Source organism: Ambystoma mexicanum, chromosome 12 (assembly GCF_040938575.1).
Source record: "Ambystoma mexicanum isolate Mex_15411 chromosome 12, UKY_AmexF1_1, whole genome shotgun sequence".
Classification (NCBI taxonomy): Eukaryota; Metazoa; Chordata; class Amphibia; order Caudata; family Ambystomatidae; genus Ambystoma; species Ambystoma mexicanum.
This window is the reverse complement of record NC_090936.1, coordinates 1,246,628,590-1,246,655,135: the sequence shown is the minus strand read 5'-3', so window position 1 is coordinate 1,246,655,135 and position 26,546 is coordinate 1,246,628,590.

Here is a 26,546-nt window from a genome sequence, read left to right as displayed (position 1 = left end):
ATTGTACGACCCATGCATGTTCTCTCTCAGTCATGATGGCACGTGGGTGTATGGGAGTTGGATAGTGATGGTACGCCCCATGAATGTTCTCTCTCAGTCATGATGGCACGTGGGTGTATGGGAGTTGGATAGTTATGGTACGCCCCATGCATGTTCTCTCTCACTCATGGTGGCACGAGGGTGTATGGAAGTTGGATAGTGATGGTAAGTCCCATGCATGTTCTCTCTCAGTCATGATGGCATGTGGGTGTATGGGAGTTGGATAGTGATGGTACAACCCATGTATGTTCTCTCACTCATGATGGCACGTGGGTGTATGGGAGTTGGATAGTGAAGGTACGCCCCATGCATGTTCTCTCTCAGTCATGATGGCACGTGGGTGTATGGGAGTTAGTTAGTGATGGTAAGTCCCATGCATGTTCTCTCTCAGTCATGATGGCACGTGGGTGTATGGGAGTTGGATAGTGATGGTACAACCCATGTATGTTCTCTCACTAATGGTGGCACGTGGGTGCATGGGAGTTGGATAGTGAAGGTACGCCCCATGTATCTTCTCTCTCACTCATGATGGCACATGGGTGTATGGGAGTTGGATAGTGATGGTACGCCCCATGTATCTTCTCTCTCACTCATGATGGCACATGGGTGTATGGGAGTTGGATAGTGATGGTACGCCCCATGTATCTTCTCTCTCACTCATGATGGCCCTTGTGTGTATGGGAGATGGATAGTGATGGTACGCCCCATGTATGTTCTTTCTCAGTCATGATGGCACCTGGGTGTATGGGAGTTGGATAGTGATGGTACGCCCCATGCATGTTCTCTCTCACTCATGATGGCATGTGGGTGTATGGGAGTTGGATAGTGATGGTACGACCCATGCATGTTCTCTCTCAGCCATGATGGCTCATGGGTGTATGGGAGTTGGATAGTGATGGTACGACCCATGCATGTTCTCTCTCAGCCATGATGGCTCGTGGGTGTATGGGAGTTGGATAGTGATGGTACGACCCATGCATGTTCTCTCGCAGTCATGATGGCATGTGGGTGTATGGGAGTTGGATAGTGATGGTACGGCCCATGTATGTTCTCTCTCACTCATGATGGCACGTGGGTGTATGGGAGTTGGATAGTGATGGAACGCCCCATGCATGTTCTCTCTCAGTCATGATGACACGTGGGTGTATGGGAGTTGGATAGTGATGGTACGTCCCATGCATGTTCTCTCTCAGTCATGATGGCACGCATGTGTATGGCAGTTGGATAGTGATGGTACGACCCATGTATGTTCTCACTCACTCATGATGACATGTGGGTGTATGGGAGTTGGATAGTGATGGTACGTCCCATGCATGTTCTCTCTCAGTCATGATGGCACGTGGGTCTATGGGAGTTGGATATTGATGGTACACCCCATGCATGTTCTCTCTCAGTCATGATGGCACGTGGGTGTATGGGAGTTGGATAGTGATGGTACAACCCATGTATGTTCTCTCACTCATGATGGCACATTGGTGTATTGGAGTTGGATAGTGATGGTAAGTCCCATGCATGTTCTCTCTCAGTCATGATGGCATGTGGGTGTATGGGAGTTGGATAGTGATGGTACGACCCATGTATGTTCTCTCACTCATGATGGCACGTGGGTGTATGGGAGTTGGACAGTGATGGTACAACCCATGTATGTTCTCTAGCTCATGATGGCACGTGGGTGTATGGGAGTTGGATAGTGAAGGTGCGCCCCATGCCTGTTCTCTCTCAGTCATGATGGCACGTGGGTGTATGGGAGTTCGATAGTGATGGTACACCCCATGCATGTTCTCTCTCAGTCATGATGGCACGTGGGTGTATGGAAGTTGGATAGTGATGGTACGCCCCATGCATGTTCTCTCTTAGTCATGATGGCACGTGGGTTTTTGGGAGTTGGATAGTGATGGTACGCCCCATGAATGTTCTCTCTCAGTCATGATGGCACGTGGGTGTATGGGAGTTGGATAGTTATGGTACGCCCCATGCATGTTCTCTCTCACTCATGGTGGCACGTGGGTGTATGGGAGTTGGATAGTGATGGAACGCCCCATGAATGTTCTCTCTCACTCATGGTGGCACGTGGGTGTATGGGAGTTGGATAGTGATGGTAAGCCCCATGCATGTTCTCTCTCAGTTATGATGGCACAGGTGTGTATGGGAGTTGGATAGTGATGGTACAACCCATGTATGTTCTCTCACTCATTATGGCACGTGGGTGTATGGGAGTTGGATAGTGATGGTACGCCCCCCATGCATGTTCTCTCTCACTCATGGTGGCACGTGGGTGTATGGGAGTTGGATAGTGATGGTACGTCCCATGCATGTTCTCTCTCAGTCATGATGGCACGTGTGTGTAAGGGAGTTGGATAGTGATGGTACAACCCATGTATGTTCTCTCACTCATGATGACACGTGGGTGTATGGGAGTTGGATAGTGAAGGTACGCCCCATGCATGTTCTCTCTCAGTCATGATGGCACGTGGGTGTATGGGAGTTGGTTAGTGATTATACGCCCCATGCATGTTCTCTCTCAGTTATGATGGCACGTGGGTGTATGGGAGTGGGATAGTGATGGTACGCCCATGCATGTTCTCTCTCACTCATGATGGCATGTGGGTGTATGGGAGTTGGATAGTGATGGTACGTCCCATGCATGTTCTCTAACTCATGATGGCACGTGGGTGTATGGGAGTTGGATAGTGATGGTACGACCCATGCATGTTCTCTCTCAGTCATGGTGGCACGTGGGTGTATGGGAGTTGGATAGTGATGGTACAACCCATGTATGTTCTCTCTCAGTCATGATGGCACGTGGGTGTATGGGAGTTGGATAGTGAAGGTACGCCTCATGCATGTTCTCTCTCAGTCATGATGTCACGTGGGTGTATGGGAGTTGGATAGTGAAGGTACGTCCCATGCATGTTCTCTCTCAGTCATGATGGCAGGTGGATGTATGGGAGTTGGATAGTGAAGGTACGACCCATGCATGTTCTCTCTCAGTCATGATGGCACGTGGGTGTATGGGAGTTGGTTGGTGATGGTACGCCCCATGCATGTTCTCTCTCAGTCATGATGGCACGTGGGTGTATGGGAGTTGGATAGTGATGGTACGCCCATGCATGTTCTCTCTCACTCATGATGGCATGTGGGTGTATGGGAGTTGGATAGTGATGGTACGTCCCATGCATGTTCTCTCACTAATGATGGCACGTGGGTGTATGGGAGCTGGATAGTGATGGTACGACCCATGCATGTTCTCTCTCACTCATGATGGCATGTGGGTGTATGGGAGTTGGATAGTGATGGTACGCCCATGTATGTTCTCTCTCGCTCATGATGGCACGTGGGTGTATGGGAGTTGGATAGTGATGGTACGTCCCATGTATGTTCTTTCTCAGTCATGATTGCACATGGGTGTATGGGAGTTGGATAGTGATGGTACTCCCTTTGTGTATGTTATCTCTCACTCATGATGGCACGTGGGTGTATGGGAGTTGGATAGTGATGGTACGCCCACGTATGTTCTTTTTCAGTCATGATGGCACGTGGGTGTATGGGAGTTGGATAGTGATGGTACGCCCCTTGTGTATGTTCTCTCTCACTCATGATGCCACGTGGATATATGGGAGTTGGATAGTGATGGTACGCCCCATGCATGTTCTCTCTCAGTCTTGATGGCAGGTGGGTGTATGGGAGTTGGATAGTGATGGTAAGCCCCATGCATGTTCTCTCTCACTCATGATGGCACATGGGTGTATGGGAGTTGGATAGTGATGGTACGCTCCATGCATGTTCTCTCTCAGTCCTAATGGCACGTGTGTGTATGGGAGTTGGATAGTGAAGGTACGCCCCATGCATGTTCTCTCTCAGTCATGATGGCAGGTGGGTGTATGGGAGTTGGATAGTGAAGGTACGCCCCATGCATGTTCTCTCTCAGTCATGATGGCACGTGGGTGTATGGGAGTTGGATAGTGATGGTACGCCCCATGCATCTTCTCTCTCACTCATGATGGCACATGGGTGTGTGGGAGTTGGATAGTGATGGTACGCCCCATGCATCTTCTCTCTCACTCATGATGGCACGTGGGTGTATGGGAGTTGGATAGTGATGATACGCCCCATGCATGTTCTCTCTCAGTCATGATGGCACGTGGGTGTATGGCAGTTGGATAGTGATGCTACGCCCCATGCATGTTCTCTCTCACTCATGATGGCATTTGGGTGTATGGGAGTTGGATAGTAAAGGTACGCCCCATGCATGTTCTCTCTCAGTCATGATGGTACGTGGGTGTATGGGAGTTGGATAGTAAAGGTACACCCCATGCATGTTCTCTCTCAGTCATGATGGCAAGTGGGTGTATGGGAGTTGGATAGTAAAGGTACGCCCCATGCATGTTCTCTCTCAGTCATGATGGCACATGGGTGTATGGGAGTTGGATAGTGACGGTACGCCCCATGCATGTTCTCTCTTAGTCATGATGGCACGTGGGTGTATGGGAGTTGGATAGTGAAGGTACATCCCATGCATGTTCTCTCTCAGTCATGATGGCACGTGGGTGTATGGGAGTTGGATAATGATGCTACGCCCCATGCATGTTCTCACTCAGTCATGATGGCACGTGGGTGTATTGGACTTGAAAAGTGATGGTACGGCCCATGCATGTTCTCTCTCAGTCATGATGGCACATGGGTGTATGGGAGTTGGATAGTTATGGTACGCCCATGCATGTTCTCTCTCACTCATGATGGCACGTGGGTGTATGGGAGTTGGACAGTGATGGTACGCCCCATGCATGATCTTTCTCAGTCATGATTGCACGTGGGTGTATGGGAGTTGGCTAGTGATGGTACAACCCATGTATGTTCTCTCACTCATTATGGCACATGGGTGTATGGGAGTTGGATAGTGATGGTACGCCCCATGCATGTTCTCTCTCACTCATGGTGGCACGTGGGTGTATGGGAGTTGGATAGTGATGGTACGTCCCATGCATGTTCTCTCTCAGTCATGATGGCATGTGGGTGTATGGGAGTTGGATAGTGATGGTACGTCCCATGCATGTTCTCTCTCACTCATGATGGCATGTGGGTGTATGGGAGTTGGATAGTGATGGTACACCCCATGTATGTTCTTTCTCAGTCATGATTGCACGTGGGTGTATGGGAGTTGGATAGTGATGGTACTCCCCTTGTGTATGTTCTCTCTCACTCATGATGGCACGTGGGTGTATGGGAGTTGGATAGTGATGGTACGCCCATGTATGTTCTTTCTCAGTCATGATGGCAGGTGGGTGTATGGGAGTTGGATAGTGATGGTAAGCCCCTTGTGTATGTTCTCTCTCACTCACGATGGCACGTGGGTATATGGGAGTTGGATAGTGATGGTACGCCCCATGCATATTCTCTCTCAGTCTTGATGGCAGGTGGGTGTATGGGAGTTGGATATTGATGGTACGTCCCATGCATGTTCTCTCTCAGTCATGATGGAACGTGGGTGTATGGGAGTTGGATAGTGATGATACGCCCCATGCATGTTCTCTCTCAGTCATAATGGCACGTGTGTGTATGGGAGTTGGATAGTGAAGGTACGCCCCATGCATGTTCTCTCTCAGTCATGATGGCAGGTGGGTGTATGGGAGTTGGATAGTGAAGGTACGCCCCATGCATGTTCTCTCTCAGTCATGATGGCACGTGGGTGTATGGGAGTTGGATAGTGATGGTACGCCCCATGCATGTTCTCTCTCAGTCATGATGGCAGGTGGGTGTATGGGAGTTGGATAGTGAAGGTACGCCCCATGCATGTTCTCTCTCAGTCATGATGGCACGTGGGTGTATGGGAGTTGGATAGTGATGGTACGCCCCATGCATCTTCTCTCTCACTCATGATGGCAAGTGGGTGTATGGGAGTTGGATAGTGATGGTACGCCCCATGTATCTTCTCTCTCATTCATGATGGCACGTGGGTGTATGGGAGTTGGATAGAGATGGTACGCCCCATACATGTTCTCTCTCAGTCATAATGGCACGTGGGTGTATGGGAGTTGGATAGTGAAGGTACGCCTCATGCATGTTCTCTCTCAGTCATGATGTCACGTGGTTGTATGGGAGTTGGATAGTGAAGGTACGCCCCATGTATGTTCTCTCTCAGTCATGATGGCAGTCGGATGTATGGGAGTTGGATAGTGAAGGTACGCCCCACGCATGTTCTCTCTCAGTCATGATGGCACGTGGGTGTATGGGAGTTGGTTGGTGATGGTACGCCCCATGCATGTTTTCTCTCAGTCATGATGGCACGTGGGTGTATGGGAGTTGGATAGTGATGGTACGCCCATGCATGTTCTCTCTCACTCATGATGGCATGTGGGTGTTTGGGAGTTGGATAGTGATGGTACGTCCCATGCATGTTCTCTCACTCATGATGGCACGTGGGTGTATGGGAGTTGGATAGTGATGGTACGACCCATGCATGTTCTCTCTCACTCATGATGGCATGTGGGTGTATGGGAGTTGGATAGTGATGGTACGTCCCATGTATGTTCTTTCTCAGTCATGATTGCACGTGGGTGTATGGGAGTTGGATAGTGATGGTACTCCCTTTGTGTATGTTCTCTCTCAGTCATGATGGCACGTGGGTGTATGGGAGTTGGATAGTGATGGTACGCCCACGTATGTTCTTTCTCAGTCATGATGGCACGTGGGTGTATGGGAGTTGGATAGTGATGGTACGCCCCTTGTGTATGTTCTCTCTCACTCATGATGAGACGTGGGTATATGGGAGTTGGATAGTGATGGTACGCCCCATGCATGTTCTCTCTCAGTCTTGATGGCAGGTGGGTGTATGGGAGTTGGATAGTGATGGTAAGCCCCATGCATGTTCTCTCTCGCTCATGATGGCACGTGGGTGTATGGGAGTTGGATAGTGATGGTACGCTCCATGCATGTTCTCTCTCAGTCCTAATGGCACGTGTGTGTATGGGAGTTGGATAGTGAAGGTACGCCCCATGCATGTTCTCTCTCAGTCGTGATGGCACGTGGGTGTATGGGAGTTGGATAGTGATGGTACGCCCCATGCATCTTCTCTCTCACTCATGATGGCACGTGGGTGTATGGGAGTTGGATAGTGATGGTACGCCCCATGCATCTTCTCTCTCACTCATGAACGCACGTGGGTGTATGGGAGTTTGATAGTGATGGTACGCCCCATGCATGTTCTCTCTCACTCATGATGGCACGTGGGTGTATGGGAGTTGGATAGTGATGATACGCCCCATGCATGTTCTCTCTCAGTCATAATGGCACGTGTGTGTATGGGAGTTGGATAGTGAAGGTACGCCCCATGCATGTTCTCTCTCACTCATGATGGCATGTGGGTGTATGGGAGTTGGATGGTGATGGTACGCCCCATGCATCTTCTCTCTCACTCATGATGGCACGTGGGTGTATGGGAGTTGGATAGTGATGGTACGCCCCATGCATCTTCTCTCTCACTCATGATGGCACGTGGGTGTATGGGAGTTGGATAGTGATGTTACGCCCCATGTATCTTCTATCTCACTCATGATGGCACGTGGGTGTATGGGAGTTGGATAGTGATGGTACGCCCCATACATGTTCTCTCTCAGTCATAATGGCACGTGGGTGTATGGGAGTTGGATAGTGAAGGTACGCCTCATGCATGTTCTCTCTCAGTCATGATGTGACGTGGGTGTATGGGAGTTGGATAGTGAAGGTACGCCCCATGCATGTTCTCTCTCAGTCATGATGGCAGGTGGATGTATGGGAGTTGGATAGTGAAGGTACGCCCCATGCATGTTCTCTCTCAGTCATGATGGCACGTGGGTGTATGGGAGTTGGTTGGTGATGGTACGCCCCATGCATGTTCTCTCTCAGTCATGATGGCACGTGGGTGTATGGGAGTTGGATAGTGATGGTACGCCCATGCATGTTCTCTCTCACTCATGATGGCATGTGGGTGTATGGGAGTTGGATAGTGATGGTACGTCCCATGCATGTTCTCTCACTCATGATGGCACGTGGGTGTATGGGAGTTGGATAGTGATGGTACGACCCATGCATGTTCTCTCTCACTCATGATGGCATGTGGGTGTATGGGAGTTGGATAGTGATGGTGCGACCCATGTATGTTCTCTCTCGCTCATGATGGCACGTGGGTGTATGGGAGTTGGATAGTGATGGTACGTCCCATGTATGTTCTTTCTCAGTCATGATTGCACATGGGTGTATGGGAGTTGGATAGTGATGGTACTCCCTTTGTGTATGTTCTCTCTCACTCATGATGGCACGTGGGTGTATGGGAGTTGGATAGTGATGGTACGCCCACGTATGTTCTTTCTCAGTCATGATGGTACGTGGGTGTATGGGAGTTGGATAGTGATGGTACGCCCCATGCATGTTCTCTCTCAGTCTTGATGGCAGGTGGGTGTATGGGAGTTGGATAGTGATGGTACGCCCCTTGTGTATGTTCTCTCTCACTCATGATAGCACGTGGGTGTATGGGAGTTGGATAGTGAAGGTACGCCCCATGCATGTTCTCTCTCAGTCATGATGGCACGTGGGTGTATGGTAGTTGAATAGTGAAATTACGCCCATGCATGTTCTCTCTCAGTCATGATGGCACATGGGTGTATGGCAGTGGGATAGTGATGGTATGCCCCATGCATGTTCTCTCTCAGTCATGATGGCACGTGGGTGTATGGGAGTTGGATATTGATGGTACAACCCATGTATGTTCTCTCACTCATGATGGCACGTGGGTGTATGGGAGTTGGATAGTGATGGTACAAACCATGTATGTTCTCTCACTCATGATGGCACATGGGTGTATTGGAGTTGGATAGTGATGGTAAGTCCCAAGCATGTTCTCTCTCAGTCATGATGGCATGTGGGTGTATGGGAGTTGGATAGTGATGGTACGACCCATGTATGTTCTCTCACTCATGATGGCACGTGGGTGTATGGGAGTTAGACAGTGATGGTACAACCCATGTATGTTCTCTAGCTCATGATGGCATGTGGGTGTATGGGAGTTGGATAGTGAAGGTACGCCCCATGCATGTTCTCTCTCAGTCATGATGGCACGTGGGTGCATGGGAGTTGGATAGTGATGGTACACCCCATGCATGTTCTCTCTCAGTCATGATGGCACGTGGGTGTATGGAAGTTGGATAGTGATGGTACGCCCCATGCATGTTCTCTCTCAGTCATGATGGCACGTGGGTGTATGGGAGTTGGATAGTGATGGTACGCCCCATGAATGTTCTCTCTCAGTCATGATGGCACGTGGGTGTATGGGAGTTGGATAGTTATGGTACGCCCCATGCATGTTCTCTCTCACTCATGATGGCAGGTGGGTGTATGGGAGTTGGATAGTGAATGTACGTCCCATGCATGTTCTCTCTTACTCATGGTGGCACATGGGTGTATGGGAGTTGGATAGTGATGGAACGCCCCATGCATGTTCTCTCTCACTCATGGTGGCACGTGGGTGTATGGGAGTTGGATAGTGATGGTAAGTCCCATGCATGTTCTCTCTCAGTTATGATGGCACAGGGGTGTATGGGAGTTGGATAGTGATGGTACAACCCATGTATGTTCTCTCACTCATTATGGAACGTGGGTGTATGGGAGTTGGATAGTGATGGTGCGCCCCATGCATGTTCTCTCTCACTCATGGTGGCACGTGGGTGTATGGGAGTTGGATAGTGATGGTACGTCCCATGCATGTTCTCTCTCAGTCATGATGGCACGTGGGTGTATGGGAGTTGGATAGTGATGGTACAACCCATGTATGTTCTCTCACTCATGATGGCACGTGGGTGTATGGGAGTTGGATAGTGAAGGTACGCCCCATGCATGTTCTCTCTCAGTCATGATGGCACGTGGGTGTATGGGAGTTGGTTAGTGATTATACGCCCCATGCATGTTCTCTCTCAGTTATGATGGCACGTGGGTGTATGGGAGTGGGATAGTGTTGGTACGCCCATGCATGTTCTCTCTCACTCATGATGGCATGTGGGTGTATGGGAGTTGGGTAGTGATGGTACGTCCCATGCATGTTCTCTAACTCATGATGGCACGTGGGTGTATGGGAGTTGGATAGTGATGGTATGACCCATGCATGTTCTCTCTCAGTCATGGTGGCACGTGGGTGTATGGGAGTTGGATAGTGATGGTACAACCCATGTATGTTCTCTCACTCATGATGGCACGTGGGTGTATGGGAGTTGGATAGTGAAGGTACGCCCCATGCATGTTCTCTCTCAGTCATGATGGCACGTGGGTGTATGGGAGTTGGTTAGTGATGGGACGCCCCATGCATGTTTTCTCTCAGTCATGATGGCACGGGGGTGTATGGGAGTTGGATAGTGATGGTACGCCCATGCATGTTCTCTCTCATTCATGATGGCATGTGGGTGTATGGGAGTTGGATAGTGATGGTATGTCCCATGCATGTTCTCTCACTCATGATGGCACATGGGTGTATGGGAGTTGGATAGTGATCGTACGACCCATGCATGTTCTCTCTCACTCATGATGGCATGTGGGTGTATGGGAGTTGGATAGTGATGGTACACCCCATGTATGTTATTTCTCAGTCATGATTGCACGTGGGTGTATGGGAGTTGGATAGTGATGGTACTCCCCTTGTGTATTTTCTCACTCACTCATGATGGCACGTGGGTGTATGGGAGTTGGATAGTGATGGTACGCCCATGTATGTTCTTTCTCAGTCATGATGGCAGGTGGGTGTATGGGAGTTGGATAGTGATGGTAAGCCCCTTGTGTATGTTCTCTCTCACTCACGATGGCACGTGGGTATATGGGAGTTGGATAGTGATGGTACGCCCCATGCATATTCTCTCTCAGTCTTGATGGCAGGTGGGTGTATGGGAGTTGGATAGTGATGGTAAGCCCCATGCATGTTCTCTCTCACTCATGATGGCACGTGGGTGTATGGGAGTTGGATAGTGATGATACGCCCCATGCATGTTCTCTCTCAGTCATAATGGCACGTGTGTGTATGGGAGTTGGATAGTGAAGGTACGCCCCATGCATGGTCTCTCTCAGTCATGATGGCAGGTGGGTGTATGGGAGTTGGATAGTGAAGGTACGCCCCATGCATGTTCTCTCTCAGTCATGATGGCACGTGGGTGTATGGGAGTTGGATAGTGATGGTACGCCCCATGCATCTTCTCTCTCACTCATGATGGCACGTGGGTGTATGGGAGTTGGATAGTGATGGTACGCCCCATGCATCTTCTCTCTCACTCATGATGGCACGTGGGTGTATGGGAGTTGGATAGTGATGGTACGCCCCATGTATCTTCTCTCTCACTCATGATGGCACGTGGGTGTATGGGAGTTGGATAGTGATGGTACGCCCTATACATGTTCTCTCTCAGTCATAATGGCATGTGGGTGTATGGGAGTTGGATAGTGAAGGTACGCCTCATGCATGTTCTCTCTCAGTCAGGATGTCACGTGGGTGTATGGGAGTTGGATAGTGAAGGTACGTCCCATGCATGTTCTCTCTCAGTCATGATGGCAGGTGGATGTATGGGAGTTGGATAGTGAAGGTACGCCCCATGCATGTTCTCTCTCAGTCATGATGGCACGTGGGTGTATGGGAGTTGGTTGGTGATGGTACGCTCCATGCATGTTCTCTCTCAGTCATGATGGCACGTGGGTGTATGGGAGTTGGATAGTGATGGTACGCCCATGCATGTTCTCTCTCACTCATGATGGCATGTGGGTGTATGGGAGTTGGATAGTGATGGTACGCCCCATGCATGTTCTCTCACTCATGATGGCACGTGGGTGTATGGGAGTTGGATAGTGATGGTACAACCCATGTATGTTCTCTCACTCATTATGGAACGTGGGTGTATGGTAGTTGGATAGTGATGGTGCGCCCCATGCATGTTCTCTCTCACTCATGGTGGCACGTGGGTGTATGGGAGTTGGATAGTGATGGTACGTCCCATGCATGTTCTCTCTCAGTCATGATGGCACGTGGGTGTATGGGAGTTGGATAGTGATGGTACAACCCATGTATGTTCTCTCACTCATGATGGCACGTGGGTGTATGGGAGTTGGATAGTGAAGGTACGCCCCATGCATGTTCTCTCTCAGTCATGATGGCACATGGGTGTATGGGAGTTGGTTAGTGATTATACGCCCCATGCATGTTCTCTCTCAGTTATGATGGCACGTGGGTGTATGGGAGTGGGATAGTGTTGGTACGCCCATGCATGTTCTCTCTCACTCATGATGGCATGTGGGTGTATGGGAGTTGGGTAGTGATGGTACGTCCCATGCATGTTCTCTAACTCATGATGGCACGTGGGTGTATGGGAGTTGGATAGTGATGGTATGACCCATGCATGTTCTCTCTCAGTCATGGTGGCACGTGGGTGTATGGGAATTTGATAGTGATGGTACAACCCATGTATGTTCTCTCACTCATGATGGCACGTGGGTGTATGGGAGTTGGATAGTGAAGGTACGCCCCATGCATGTTCTCTCTCAGTCATGATGGCACGTGGGTGTATGGGAGTTGGTTAGTGATGGGACGCCCCATGCATGTTTTCTCTCAGTCATGATGGCACGTGGGTGTATGGGAGTTGGATAGTGATGGTACGCCCATGCATGTTCTCTCTCACTCATGATGGCATGTGGGTGTATGGGAGTTGGATAGTGATGGTATGTCCCATGCATGTTCTCTCACTCATGATGGCACATGGGTGTATGGGAGTTGGATAGTGATCGTACGACCCATGCATGTTCTCTCTCACTCATGATGGCATGTGGGTGTATGGGAGTTGGATAGTGATGGTACACCCCATGTATGTTATTTCTCAGTCATGATTGCACGTGGGTGTATGGGAGTTGGATAGTGATGGTACTCCCCTTGTGTATTTTCTCACTCACTCATGATGGCACGTGGGTGTATGGGAGTTGGATAGTGATGGTACGCCCATGTATGTTCTTTCTCAGTCATGATGGCAGGTGGGTGTATGGGAGTTGGATAGTGATGGTAAGCCCCTTGTGTATGTTCTCTCTCACTCACGATGGCACGTGGGTATATGGGAGTTGGATAGTGATGGTACGCCCCATGCATATTCTCTCTCAGTCTTGATGGCAGGTGGGTGTATGGGAGTTGGATAGTGATGGTAAGCCCCATGCATGTTCTCTCTCACTCATGATGGCACGTGGGTGTATGGGAGTTGGATAGTGAAGATACGCCCCATGCATGTTCTCTCTCAGTCATAATGGCACGTGTGTGTATGGGAGTTGGATAGTGAAGGTACGCCCCATGCATGGTCTCTCTCAGTCATGATGGCAGGTGGGTGTATGGGAGTTGGATAGTGAAGGTACGCCCCATGCATGTTCTCTCTCAGTCATGATGGCACGTGGGTGTATGGGAGTTGGATAGTGATGGTACGCCCCATGCATCTTCTCTCTCACTCATGATGGCACGTGGGTGTATGGGAGTTGGATAGTGATGGTACGCCCCATGCATCTTCTCTCTCACTCATGATGGCACGTGGGTGTATGGGAGTTGGATAGTGATGGTACGCCCCATGTATCTTCTCTCTCACTCATGATGGCACGTGGGTGTATGGGAGTTGGATAGTGATGGTACGCCCCATACATGTTCTCTCTCAGTCATAATGGCATGTGGGTGTATGGGAGTTGGATAGTGAAGGTACGCCTCATGCATGTTCTCTCTCAGTCATGATGTCACGTGGGTGTATGGGAGTTGGATAGTGAAGGTACGTCCCATGCATGTTCTCTCTCAGTCATGATGTCACGTGGGTGTATGGGAGTTGGATAGTGAAGGTACGCCCCATGCATGTTCTCTCTCAGTCATGATGTCACGTGGGTGTATGGGAGTTGGATAGTGAAGGTACGCCCCATGCATGTTCTCTCTCAGTCATGATGGCACGTGGGTGTATGGGAGTTGGTTAGTGATTATACGCCCCATGCATGTTCTCTCTCAGTTATGATGGCACGTGGGTGTATGGGAGTGGGATAGTGTTGGTACGCCCATGCATGTTCTCTCTCACTCATGATGGCATGTGGGTGTATGGGAGTTGGGTAGTGATGGTACGTCCCATGCATGTTCTCTAACTCATGATGGCACGTGGGTGTATGGGAGTTGGATAGTGATGGTATGACCCATGCATGTTCTCTCTCAGTCATGGTGGCACGTGGGTGTATGGGAGTTGGATAGTGATGGTACAACCCATGTATGTTCTCTCACTCATGATGGCACGTGGGTGTATGGGAGTTGGATAGTGAAGGTACGCCCCATGCATGTTCTCTCTCAGTCATGATGGCACGTGGGTGTATGGGAGTTGGTTAGTGATGGGACGCCCCATGCATGTTTTCTCTCAGTCATGATGGCACGGGGGTGTATGGGAGTTGGATAGTGATGGTACGCCCATGCATGTTCTCTCTCATTCATGATGGCATGTGGGTGTATGGGAGTCGGATAGTGATGGTATGTCCCATGCATGTTCTCTCACTCATGATGGCACATGGGTGTATGGGAGTTGGATAGTGATCGTACGACCCATGCATGTTCTCTCTCACTCATGATGGCATGTGGGTGTATGGGAGTTGGATAGTGATGGTACACCCCATGTATGTTATTTCTCAGTCATGATGGCAGGTGGATGTATGGGAGTTGGATAGTGAAGGTACGCCCCATGCATGTTCTCTCTCAGTCATGATGGCACGTGGGTGTATGGGAGTTGGTTGGTGATGGTACGCCCCATGCATGTTCTCTCTCAGTCATGATGGCACGTGGGTGTATGGGAGTTGGATAGTGATGGTACGCCCATGCATGTTCTCTCTCACTCATGATGGCATGTGGGTGTATGGGAGTTGGATAGTGATGGTACGTCCCATGCATGTTCTCTCACTCATGATGGCACGTGGGTGTATGGGAGTTGGATAGTGATGGTACGACCCATGCATGTTCTCTCTCACTCATGATGGCATGTGGGTGTATGGGAGTTGGATAGTGATGGTGCGACCCATGTATGTTCTCTCTCGCTCATGATGGCACGTGGGTGTATGGGAGTTGGATAGTGATGGTACGTCCCATGTATGTTCTTTCTCAGTCATGATTGCACATGGGTGTATGGGAGTTGGATAGTGATGGTACTCCCTTTGTGTATGTTCTCTCTCACTCATGATGGCACGTGGGTGTATGGGAGTTGGATAGTGATGGTACGCCCACGTATGTTCTTTCTCAGTCATGATGGTACGTGGGTGTATGGGAGTTGGATAGTGATGGTACGCCCCATGCATGTTCTCTCTCAGTCTTGATGGCAGGTGGGTGTATGGGAGTTGGATAGTGATGGTACGCCCCTTGTGTATGTTCTCTCTCACTCATGATAGCACGTGGGTGTATGGGAGTTGGATAGTGAAGGTACGCCCCATGCATGTTCTCTCTCAGTCATGATGGCACGTGGGTGTATGGTAGTTGAATAGTGAAATTACGCCCATGCATGTTCTCTCTCAGTCATGATGGCACATGGGTGTATGGCAGTGGGATAGTGATGGTATGCCCCATGCATGTTCTCTCTCAGTCATGATGGCACGTGGGTGTATGGGAGTTGGATATTGATGGTACAACCCATGTATGTTCTCTCACTCATGATGGCACGTGGGTGTATGGGAGTTGGATAGTGATGGTACAAACCATGTATGTTCTCTCACTCATGATGGCACATGGGTGTATTGGAGTTGGATAGTGATGGTAAGTCCCAAGCATGTTCTCTCTCAGTCATGATGGCATGTGGGTGTATGGGAGTTGGATAGTGATGGTACGACCCATGTATGTTCTCTCACTCATGATGGCACGTGGGTGTATGGGAGTTGGACAGTGATGGTACAACCCATGTATGTTCTCTAGCTCATGATGGCATGTGGGTGTATGGGAGTTGGATAGTGAAGGTACGCCCCATGCATGTTCTCTCTCAGTCATGATGGCACGTGGGTGCATGGGAGTTGGATAGTGATGGTACACCCCATGCATGTTCTCTCTCAGTCATGATGGCACGTGGGTGTATGGAAGTTGGATAGTGATGGTACGCCCCATGCATGTTCTCTCTCAGTCATGATGGCACGTGGGTGTATGGGAGTTGGATAGTGATGGTACGCCCCATGAATGTTCTCTCTCAGTCATGATGGCACGTGGGTGTATGGGAGTTGGATAGTTATGGTACGCCCCATGCATGTTCTCTCTCACTCATGATGGCAGGTGGGTGTATGGGAGTTGGATAGTGAATGTACGTCCCATGCATGTTCTCTCTCACTCATGGTGGCACATGGGTGTATGGGAGTTGGATAGTGATGGAACGCCCCATGCATGTTCTCTCTCACTCATGGTGGCACGTGGGTGTATGGGAGTTGGATAGTGATGGTAAGTCCCATGCATGTTCTCTCTCAGTTATGATGGCACAGGGGTGTATGGGAGTTGGATAGTGATGGTACAACCCATGTATGTTCTCTCACTCATTATGGAACGTGGGTGTATGGGAGTTGGATAGTGATGGTGCGCCCCATGCATGTTCTCTCTCACTCATGGTGGCACGTGGGTGTATGGGAGTTGGATAGTGATGGTACGACCCATGCATGTTCTCTCTCAGTCATGATGGCACGTGGGTGTATGGGAGTTGGATAGTGATGGTACAACCCATGTATGTTCTCTCACTCATGATGGCACGTGGGTGTATGGGAGTTGGATAGTGAAGGTACGCCCCATGCATGTTCTCTCTCAGTCATGATGGCACGTGGGTGTATGGGAGTTGGTTAGTGATTATACGCCCCATGCATGTTCTCTCTCAGTTATGATGGCACGTGGGTGTATGGGAGTGGGATAGTGCTGGTACGCCCATGCATGTTCTCTCTCACTCATGATGGCATGTGGGTGTATGGGAGTTGGGTAGTGATGGTACGTCCCATGCATGTTCTCTAACTCATGATGGCACGTGGGTGTATGGGAGTTGGATAGTGATGGTATGACCCATGCATGTTCTCTCTCAGTCATGGTGGCACGTGGGTGTATGGGAGTTGGATAGTGATGGTACAACCCATGTATGTTCTCTCACTCATGATGGCACGTGGGTGTATGGGAGTTGGATAGTGAAGGTACGCCCCATGCATGTTCTCTCTCAGTCATGATGGCACGTGGGTGTATGGGAGTTGGTTAGTGATGGGACGCCCCATGCATGTTTTCTCTCAGTCATGATGGCACGGGGGTGTATGGGAGTTGGATAGTGATGGTACGCCCGTGCATGTTCTCTCTCATTCATGATGGCATGTGGGTGTATGGGAGTTGGATAGTGATGGTATGTCCCATGCATGTTCTCTCACTCATGATGGCACATGGGTGTATGGGAGTTGGATAGTGATCGTACGACCCATGCATGTTCTCTCTCACTCATGATGGCATGTGGGTGTATGGGAGTTGGATAGTGATGGTACACCCCATGTATGTTATTTCTCAGTCATGATTGCACGTGGGTGTATGGGAGTTGGATAGTGATGGTACTCCCCTTGTGTATTTTCTCACTCACTCATGATGGCACGTGGGTGTATGGGAGTTGGATAGTGATGGTACGCCCATGTATGTTCTTTCTCAGTCATGATGGCAGGTGGGTGTATGGGAGTTGGATAGTGATGGTAAGCCCCTTGTGTATGTTCTCTCTCACTCACGATGGCACGTGGGTATATGGGAGTTGGATAGTGATGGTACGCCCCATGCATATTCTCTCTCAGTCTTGATGGCAGGTGGGTGTATGGGAGTTGGATAGTGATGGTAAGCCCCATGCATGTTCTCTCTCACTCATGATGGCACGTGGGTGTATGGGAGTTGGATAGTGATGATACGCCCCATGCATGTTCTCTCTCAGTCATAATGGCACGTGTGTGTATGGGAGTTGGATAGTGAAGGTACGCCCCATGCATGGTCTCTCTCAGTCATGATGGCAGGTGGGTGTATGGGAGTTGGATAGTGAAGGTACGCCCCATGCATGTTCTCTCTCAGTCATGATGGCACGTGGGTGTATGGGAGTTGGATAGTGATGGTACGCCCCATGCATCTTCTCTCTCACTCATGATGGCACGTGGGTGTATGGGAGTTGGATAGTGATGGTACGCCCCATGCATCTTCTCTCTCACTCATGATGGCACGTGGGTGTATGGGAGTTGGATAGTGATGGTACGCCCCATGTATCTTCTCTCTCACTCATGATGGCACGTGGGTGTATGGGAGTTGGATAGTGATGGTACGCCCTATACATGTTCTCTCTCAGTCATAATGGCATGTGGGTGTATGGGAGTTGGATAGTGAAGGTACGCCTCATGCATGTTCTCTCTCAGTCAGGATGTCACGTGGGTGTATGGGAGTTGGATAGTGAAGGTACGTCCCATGCATGTTCTCTCTCAGTCATGATGGCAGGTGGATGTATGGGAGTTGGATAGTGAAGGTACGCCCCATGCATGTTCTCTCTCAGTCATGATGGCACGTGGGTGTATGGGAGTTGGTTGGTGATGGTACGCTCCATGCATGTTCTCTCTCAGTCATGATGGCACGTGGGTGTATGGGAGTTGGATAGTGATGGTACGCCCATGCATGTTCTCTCTCACTCATGATGGCATGTGGGTGTATGGGAGTTGGATAGTGATGGTACGCCCCATGCATGTTCTCTCACTCATGATGGCACGTGGGTGTATGGGAGTTGGATAGTGATGGTACAACCCATGTATGTTCTCTCACTCATTATGGAACGTGGGTGTATGGTAGTTGGATAGTGATGGTGCGCCCCATGCATGTTCTCTCTCACTCATGGTGGCACGTGGGTGTATGGGAGTTGGATAGTGATGGTACGTCCCATGCATGTTCTCTCTCAGTCATGATGGCACGTGGGTGTATGGGAGTTGGATAGTGATGGTACAACCCATGTATGTTCTCTCACTCATGATGGCACGTGGGTGTATGGGAGTTGGATAGTGAAGGTACGCCCCATGCATGTTCTCTCTCAGTCATGATGGCACATGGGTGTATGGGAGTTGGTTAGTGATTATACGCCCCATGCATGTTCTCTCTCAGTTATGATGGCACGTGGGTGTATGGGAGTGGGATAGTGTTGGTACGCCCATGCATGTTCTCTCTCACTCATGATGGCATGTGGGTGTATGGGAGTTGGGTAGTGATGGTACGTCCCATGCATGTTCTCTAACTCATGATGGCACGTGGGTGTATGGGAGTTGGATAGTGATGGTATGACCCATGCATGTTCTCTCTCAGTCATGGTGGCACGTGGGTGTATGGGAATTTGATAGTGATGGTACAACCCATGGATGTTCTCTCACTCATGATGGCACGTGGGTGTATGGGAGTTGGATAGTGAAGGTACGCCCCATGCATGTTCTCTCTCAGTCATGATGGCACGTGGGTGTATGGGAGTTGGTTAGTGATGGGACGCCCCATGCATGTTTTCTCTCAGTCATGATGGCACGTGGGTGTATGGGAGTTGGATAGTGATGGTACGCCCATGCATGTTCTCTCTCACTCATGATGGCATGTGGGTGTATGGGAGTTGGATAGTGATGGTATGTCCCATGCATGTTCTCTCACTCATGATGGCACATGGGTGTATGGGAGTTGGATAGTGATCGTACGACCCATGCATGTTCTCTCTCACTCATGATGGCATGTGGGTGTATGGGAGTTGGATAGTGATGGTACACCCCATGTATGTTATTTCTCAGTCATGATTGCACGTGGGTGTATGGGAGTTGGATAGTGATGGTACTCCCCTTGTGTATTTTCTCACTCACTCATGATGGCACGTGGGTGTATGGGAGTTGGATAGTGATGGTACGCCCATGTATGTTCTTTCTCAGTCATGATGGCAGGTGGGTGTATGGGAGTTGGATAGTGATGGTAAGCCCCTTGTGTATGTTCTCTCTCACTCACGATGGCACGTGGGTATATGGGAGTTGGATAGTGATGGTACGCCCCATGCATATTCTCTCTCAGTCTTGATGGCAGGTGGGTGTATGGGAGTTGGATAGTGATGGTAAGCCCCATGCATGTTCTCTCTCACTCATGATGGCACGTGGGTGTATGGGAGTTGGATAGTGAAGATACGCCCCATGCATGTTCTCTCTCAGTCATAATGGCACGTGTGTGTATGGGAGTTGGATAGTGAAGGTACGCCCCATGCATGGTCTCTCTCAGTCATGATGGCAGGTGGGTGTATGGGAGTTGGATAGTGAAGGTACGCCCCATGCATGTTCTCTCTCAGTCATGATGGCACGTGGGTGTATGGGAGTTGGATAGTGATGGTACGCCCCATGCATCTTCTCTCTCACTCATGATGGCACGTGGGTGTATGGGAGTTGGATAGTGATGGTACGCCCCATGCATCTTCTCTCTCACTCATGATGGCACGTGGGTGTATGGGAGTTGGATAGTGATGGTACGCCCCATGTATCTTCTCTCTCACTCATGATGGCACGTGGGTGTATGGGAGTTGGATAGTGATGGTACGCCCCATACATGTTCTCTCTCAGTCATAATGGCATGTGGGTGTATGGGAGTTGGATAGTGAAGGTACGCCTCATGCATGTTCTCTCTCAGTCATGATGTCACGTGGGTGTATGGGAGTTGGATAGTGAAGGTACGTCCCATGCATGTTCTCTCTCAGTCATGATGGCAGGTGGATGTATGGGAGTTGGATAGTGAAGGTACGCCCCATGCATGTTCTCTCTCAGTCATGATGGCACGTGGGTGTATGGGAGTTGTTTGGTGATGGTACGCCCCATGCATGTTCTCTCTCAGTCATGATGGCACGTGGGTGTATGGGAGTTGGATAGTGATGGTACGCCCATGCATGTTCTCTCTCACTCATGATGGCATGTGGGTGTATGGGAGTTGGATAGTGATGGTACGTCCCATGCATGTTCTCTCACTCATGATGGCACGTGGGTGTATGGGAGTTGGATAGTGATGGTACTACCCATGCATGTTCTCTCTCACTCATGATGGCATGTGGGTGTATGGGAGTTGGATAGTGATGGTACGCCCATGTATGTTCTCTCTCGCTCATGATGGCACGTGGGTGTATGGGAGTTGGATAGTGATGGTACGTCCCATGTATGTTCTTTCTCAGTCATGATTGCACATGGGTGTATGGGAGTTGTATAGTGATGGTACTCCCTTTGTGTATGTTCTCTCTCACTCATGATGGCACGTGGGTGTATGGGAGTTGGATAGTGATGGTACACCCACGTATGTTCTTTTTCAGTCATGATGGCACGTGGGTGTATGGGAGTTGGATAGTGATGGTACGCCCCTTGTGTATGTTCTCTCTCACTCATGATGCCACGTGGATATATGGGAGTTGGATAGTGATGGTACGCCCCATGCATGTTCTCTCTCAGTCTTGATGGCAGGTGGGTGTATGGGAGTTGGATAGTGATGGTAAGCCCCATGCATGTTCTCTCTCACTCATGATGGCACGTGGGTGTATGGGAGTTGGATAGTGATGGTACGCTCCATGCATGTTCTCTCTCAGTCCTAATGGCACGTGTGTGTATGGGAGTTGGATAGTGAAGGTACGCCCCATGCATGTTCTCTCTCAGTCATGATGGCAGGTGGGTGTATGGGAGTTGGATAGTGAAGGTACGCCCCATGCATGTTCTTTCTCAGTCATGATGGCACGTGGGTGTATGGGAGTTGGATAGTGATGGTACGCCGCATGCATCTTCTCTCTCACTCATGATGGCACATGGGTGTATGGGAGTTGGATAGTGATGGTACGCCCCATGCATCTTCTCTCTCACTCATGATGGCACGTGGGTGTATGGGAGTTGGATAGTGATGGTACGCCCCATGCATGTTCTCTCTCAGTCATGATGGCACGTGGGTGTATGGCAGTTGGATAGTGATGCTACGCCCCATGCATGTTCTCTCTCACTCATGATGGCATTTGGGTGTATGGGAGTTGGATAGTAAAGGTACGCCCCATGCATGTTCTCTCTCAGTCATGATGGTACGTGGGTGTATGGGAGTTGGATAGTAAAGGTACACCCCATGCATGTTCTCTCTCAGTCATTATGGCAAGTGGGTGTATGGGAGTTGGATAGTAAAGGTACGCCCCATGCATGTTCTCTCTCAGTCATGATGGCACATGGGTGTATGGGAGTTGGATAGTGACGGTACGCCCCATGCATGTTCTCTCTTAGTCATGATGGCACGTGGGTGTATGGGAGTTGGATAGTGAAGGTACAACCCATGCATGTTCTCTCTCAGTCATGATGGCACGTGGGTGTAGGGGAGTTGGATAATGATGCTACGCCCCATGCATGTTCTCTCTCACTCATGATGGCATGTGGGTGTATGGGAGTTGGATAGTGATGGTACGTCCCATGCATGTTCTCTCACTCATGATGGCACGTGGGTGTATGGGAGTTGGATAGTGATGGTACGACCCATGCATGTTCTCTCTCACTCATGATGGCATGTGGGTGTATGGGAGTTGGATAGTGATGGTACGCCCATGTATGTTCTCTCTCGCTCATGATGGCACGTGGGTGTATGGGAGTTGGATAGTGATGGTACGTCCCATGTATGTTCTTTCTCAGTCATGATTGCACATGGGTGTATGGGAGTTGGATAGTGATGGTACTCCCTTTGTGTATGTTCTCTCTCACTCATGATGGCACGTGGGTGTATGGGAGTTGGATAGTGATGGTACGCCCCTTGTGTATGTTCTCTCTCACTCATGATGCCACGTGGATATATGGGAGTTGGATAGTGATGGTACGCCCCATGCATGTTCTCTCTCAGTCTTGATGGCAGGTGGGTGTATGGGAGTTGGATAGTGATGGTAAGCCCCATGCATGTTCTCTCTCACTCATGATGGCACGTGGGTGTATGGGAGTTGGATAGTGATGGTACGCTCCATGCATGTTCTCTCTCAGTCCTAATGGCACGTGTGTGTATGGGAGTTGGATAGTGAAGGTACGCCCCATGCATGTTCTCTCTCAGTCATGATGGCAGGTGGGTGTATGGGAGTTGGATAGTGAAGGTACGCCCCATGCATGTTCTCTCTCAGTCATGATGGCACGTGGGTGTATGGGAGTTGGATAGTGATGGTACGCCCCATGCATCTTCTCTCTCACTCATGATGGCACATGGGTGTATGGGAGTTGGATAGTGATGGTACGCCCCATGCATCTTCTCTCTCACTCATGATGGCACGTGGGTGTATGGGAGTTGGATAGTGATGGTACGCCCCATGCATGTTCTCTCTCAGTCATGATGGCACGTGGGTGTATGGCAGTTGGATAGTGATGCTACGCCCCATGCATGTTCTCTCTCACTCATGATGGCATTTGGGTGTATGGGAGTTGGATAGTAAAGGTACGCCCCATGCATGTTCTCTCTCAGTCATGATGGTACGTGGGTGTATGGGAGTTGGATAGTAAAGGTACATCCCATGCATGTTCTCTCTCAGTCATAATGGCACGTGTGTGTATGGGAGTTGGATAGTGAAGGTACGCCCCATGCATGGTCTCTCTCAGTCATGATGGCAGGTGGGTGTATGGGAGTTGGATAGTGAAGGTACGCCCCATGCATGTTCTCTCTCAGTCATGATGGCACGTGGGTGTATGGGAGTTGGATAGTGATGGTACGCCCCATGCATCTTCTCTCTCACTCATGATGGCACGTGGGTGTATGGGAGTTGGATAGTGATGGTACGCCCCATGCATCTTCTCTCTCACTCATGATGGCACGTGGGTGTATGGGAGTTGGATAGTGATGGTACGCCCCATGTATCTTCTCTCTCACTCATGATGGCACGTGGGTGTATGGGAGTTGGATAGTGATGGTACGCCCCATACATGTTCTCTCTCAGTCATAATGGCATGTGGGTGTATGGGAGTTGGATAGTGAAGGTACGCCTCATGCATGTTCTCTCTCAGTCATGATGTCACGTGGGTGTATGGGAGTTGGATAGTGAAGGTACGTCCCATGCATGTTCTCTCTCAGTCATGATGGCAGGTGGATGTATGGGAGTTGGATAGTGAAGGTACGCCCCATGCATGTTCTCTCTCAGTCATGATGGCACGTGGGTGTATGGGAGTTGTTTGGTGATGGTACGCCCCATGCATGTTCTCTCTCAGTCATGATGGCACGTGGGTGTATGGGAGTTGGATAGTGATGGTACGCCCATGCATGTTCTCTCTCACTCATGATGGCATGTGGGTGTATGGGAGTTGGATAGTGATGGTACGTCCCATGCATGTTCTCTCACTCATGATGGCACGTGGGTGTATGGGAGTTGGATAGTGATGGTACTACCCATGCATGTTCTCTCTCACTCATGATGGCATGTGGGTGTATGGGAGTTGGATAGTGATGGTACGCCCATGTATGTTCTCTCTCGCTCATGATGGCACGTGGGTGTATGGGAGTTGGATAGTGATGGTACGTCCCATGTATGTTCTTTCTCAGTCATGATTGCACATGGGTGTATGGGAGTTGTATAGTGATGGTACTCCCTTTGTGTATGTTCTCTCTCACTCATGATGGCACGTGGGTGTATGGGAGTTGGATAGTGATGGTACACCCACGTATGTTCTTTTTCAGTCATGATGGCACGTGGGTGTATGGGAGTTGGATAGTGATGGTACGCCCCTTGTGTATGTTCTCTCTCACTCATGATGCCACGTGGATATATGGGAGTTGGATAGTGATGGTACGCCCCATGCATGTTCTCTCTCACTCATGATGGCACGTGGGTGTATGGGAGTTGGATAGTGATGGTACGCTCCATGCATGTTCTCTCTCAGTCCTAATGGCACGTGTGTGTATGGGAGTTGGATAGTGAAGGTACGCCCCATGCATGTTCTCTCTCAGTCATGATGGCAGGTGGGTGTATGGGAGTTGGATAGTGAAGGTACGCCCCATGCATGTTCTTTCTCAGTCATGATGGCACGTGGGTGTATGGGAGTTGGATAGTGATGGTACGCCGCATGCATCTTCTCTCTCACTCATGATGGCACATGGGTGTATGGGAGTTGGATAGTGATGGTACGCCCCATGCATCTTCTCTCTCACTCATGATGGCACGTGGGTGTATGGGAGTTGGATAGTGATGGTACGCCCCATGCATGTTCTCTCTCAGTCATGATGGCACGTGGGTGTATGGCAGTTGGATAGTGATGCTACGCCCCATGCATGTTCTCTCTCACTCATGATGGCATTTGGGTGTATGGGAGTTGGATAGTAAAGGTACGCCCCATGCATGTTCTCTCTCAGTCATGATGGTACGTGGGTGTATGGGAGTTGGATAGTAAAGGTACACCCCATGCATGTTCTCTCTCAGTCATTATGGCAAGTGGGTGTATGGGAGTTGGATAGTAAAGGTACGCCCCATGCATGTTCTCTCTCAGTCATGATGGCACATGGGTGTATGGGAGTTGGATAGTGACGGTACGCCCCATGCATGTTCTCTCTTAGTCATGATGGCACGTGGGTGTATGGGAGTTGGATAGTGACGGTACAACCCATGCATGTTCTCTCTCAGTCATGATGGCACGTGGGTGTATGGGAGTTGGATAATGATGCTACGCCCCATGCATGTTCTCTCTCACTCATGATGGCATGTGGGTGTATGGGAGTTGGATAGTGATGGTACGTCCCATGCATGTTCTCTCACTCATGATGGCACGTGGGTGTATGGGAGTTGGATAGTGATGGTACGACCCATGCATGTTCTCTCTCACTCATGATGGCATGTGGGTGTATGGGAGTTGGATAGTGATGGTACGCCCATGTATGTTCTCTCTCGCTCATGATGGCACGTGGGTGTATGGGAGTTGGATAGTGATGGTACGTCCCATGTATGTTCTTTCTCAGTCATGATTGCACATGGGTGTATGGGAGTTGGATAGTGATGGTACTCCCTTTGTGTATGTTCTCTCTCACTCATGATGGCACGTGGGTGTTTGGGAGTTGGATAGTGATGGTACGCCCACGTATGTTCTTTTTCAGTCATGATGGCACGTGGGTGTATGGGAGTTGGATAGTGATGGTACGCCCCTTGTGTATGTTCTCTCTCACTCATGATGCCACGTGGATATATGGGAGTTGGATAGTGATGGTACGCCTCATGCATGTTCTCTCTCAGTCTTGATGGCAGGTGGGTGTATGGGAGTTGGATAGTGATGGTAAGCCCCATGCATGTTCTCTCTCACTCATGATGGCACGTGGGTGTATGGGAGTTGGATAGTGATGGTACGCTCCATGCATGTTCTCTCTCAGTCCTAATGGCACGTGTGTGTATGGGAGTTGGATAGTGAAGGTACGCCCCATGCATGTTCTCTCTCAGTCATGATGGCAGGTGGGTCTATGGGAGTTGGATAGTGAAGGTACGCCCCATGCATGTTCTCTCTCAGTC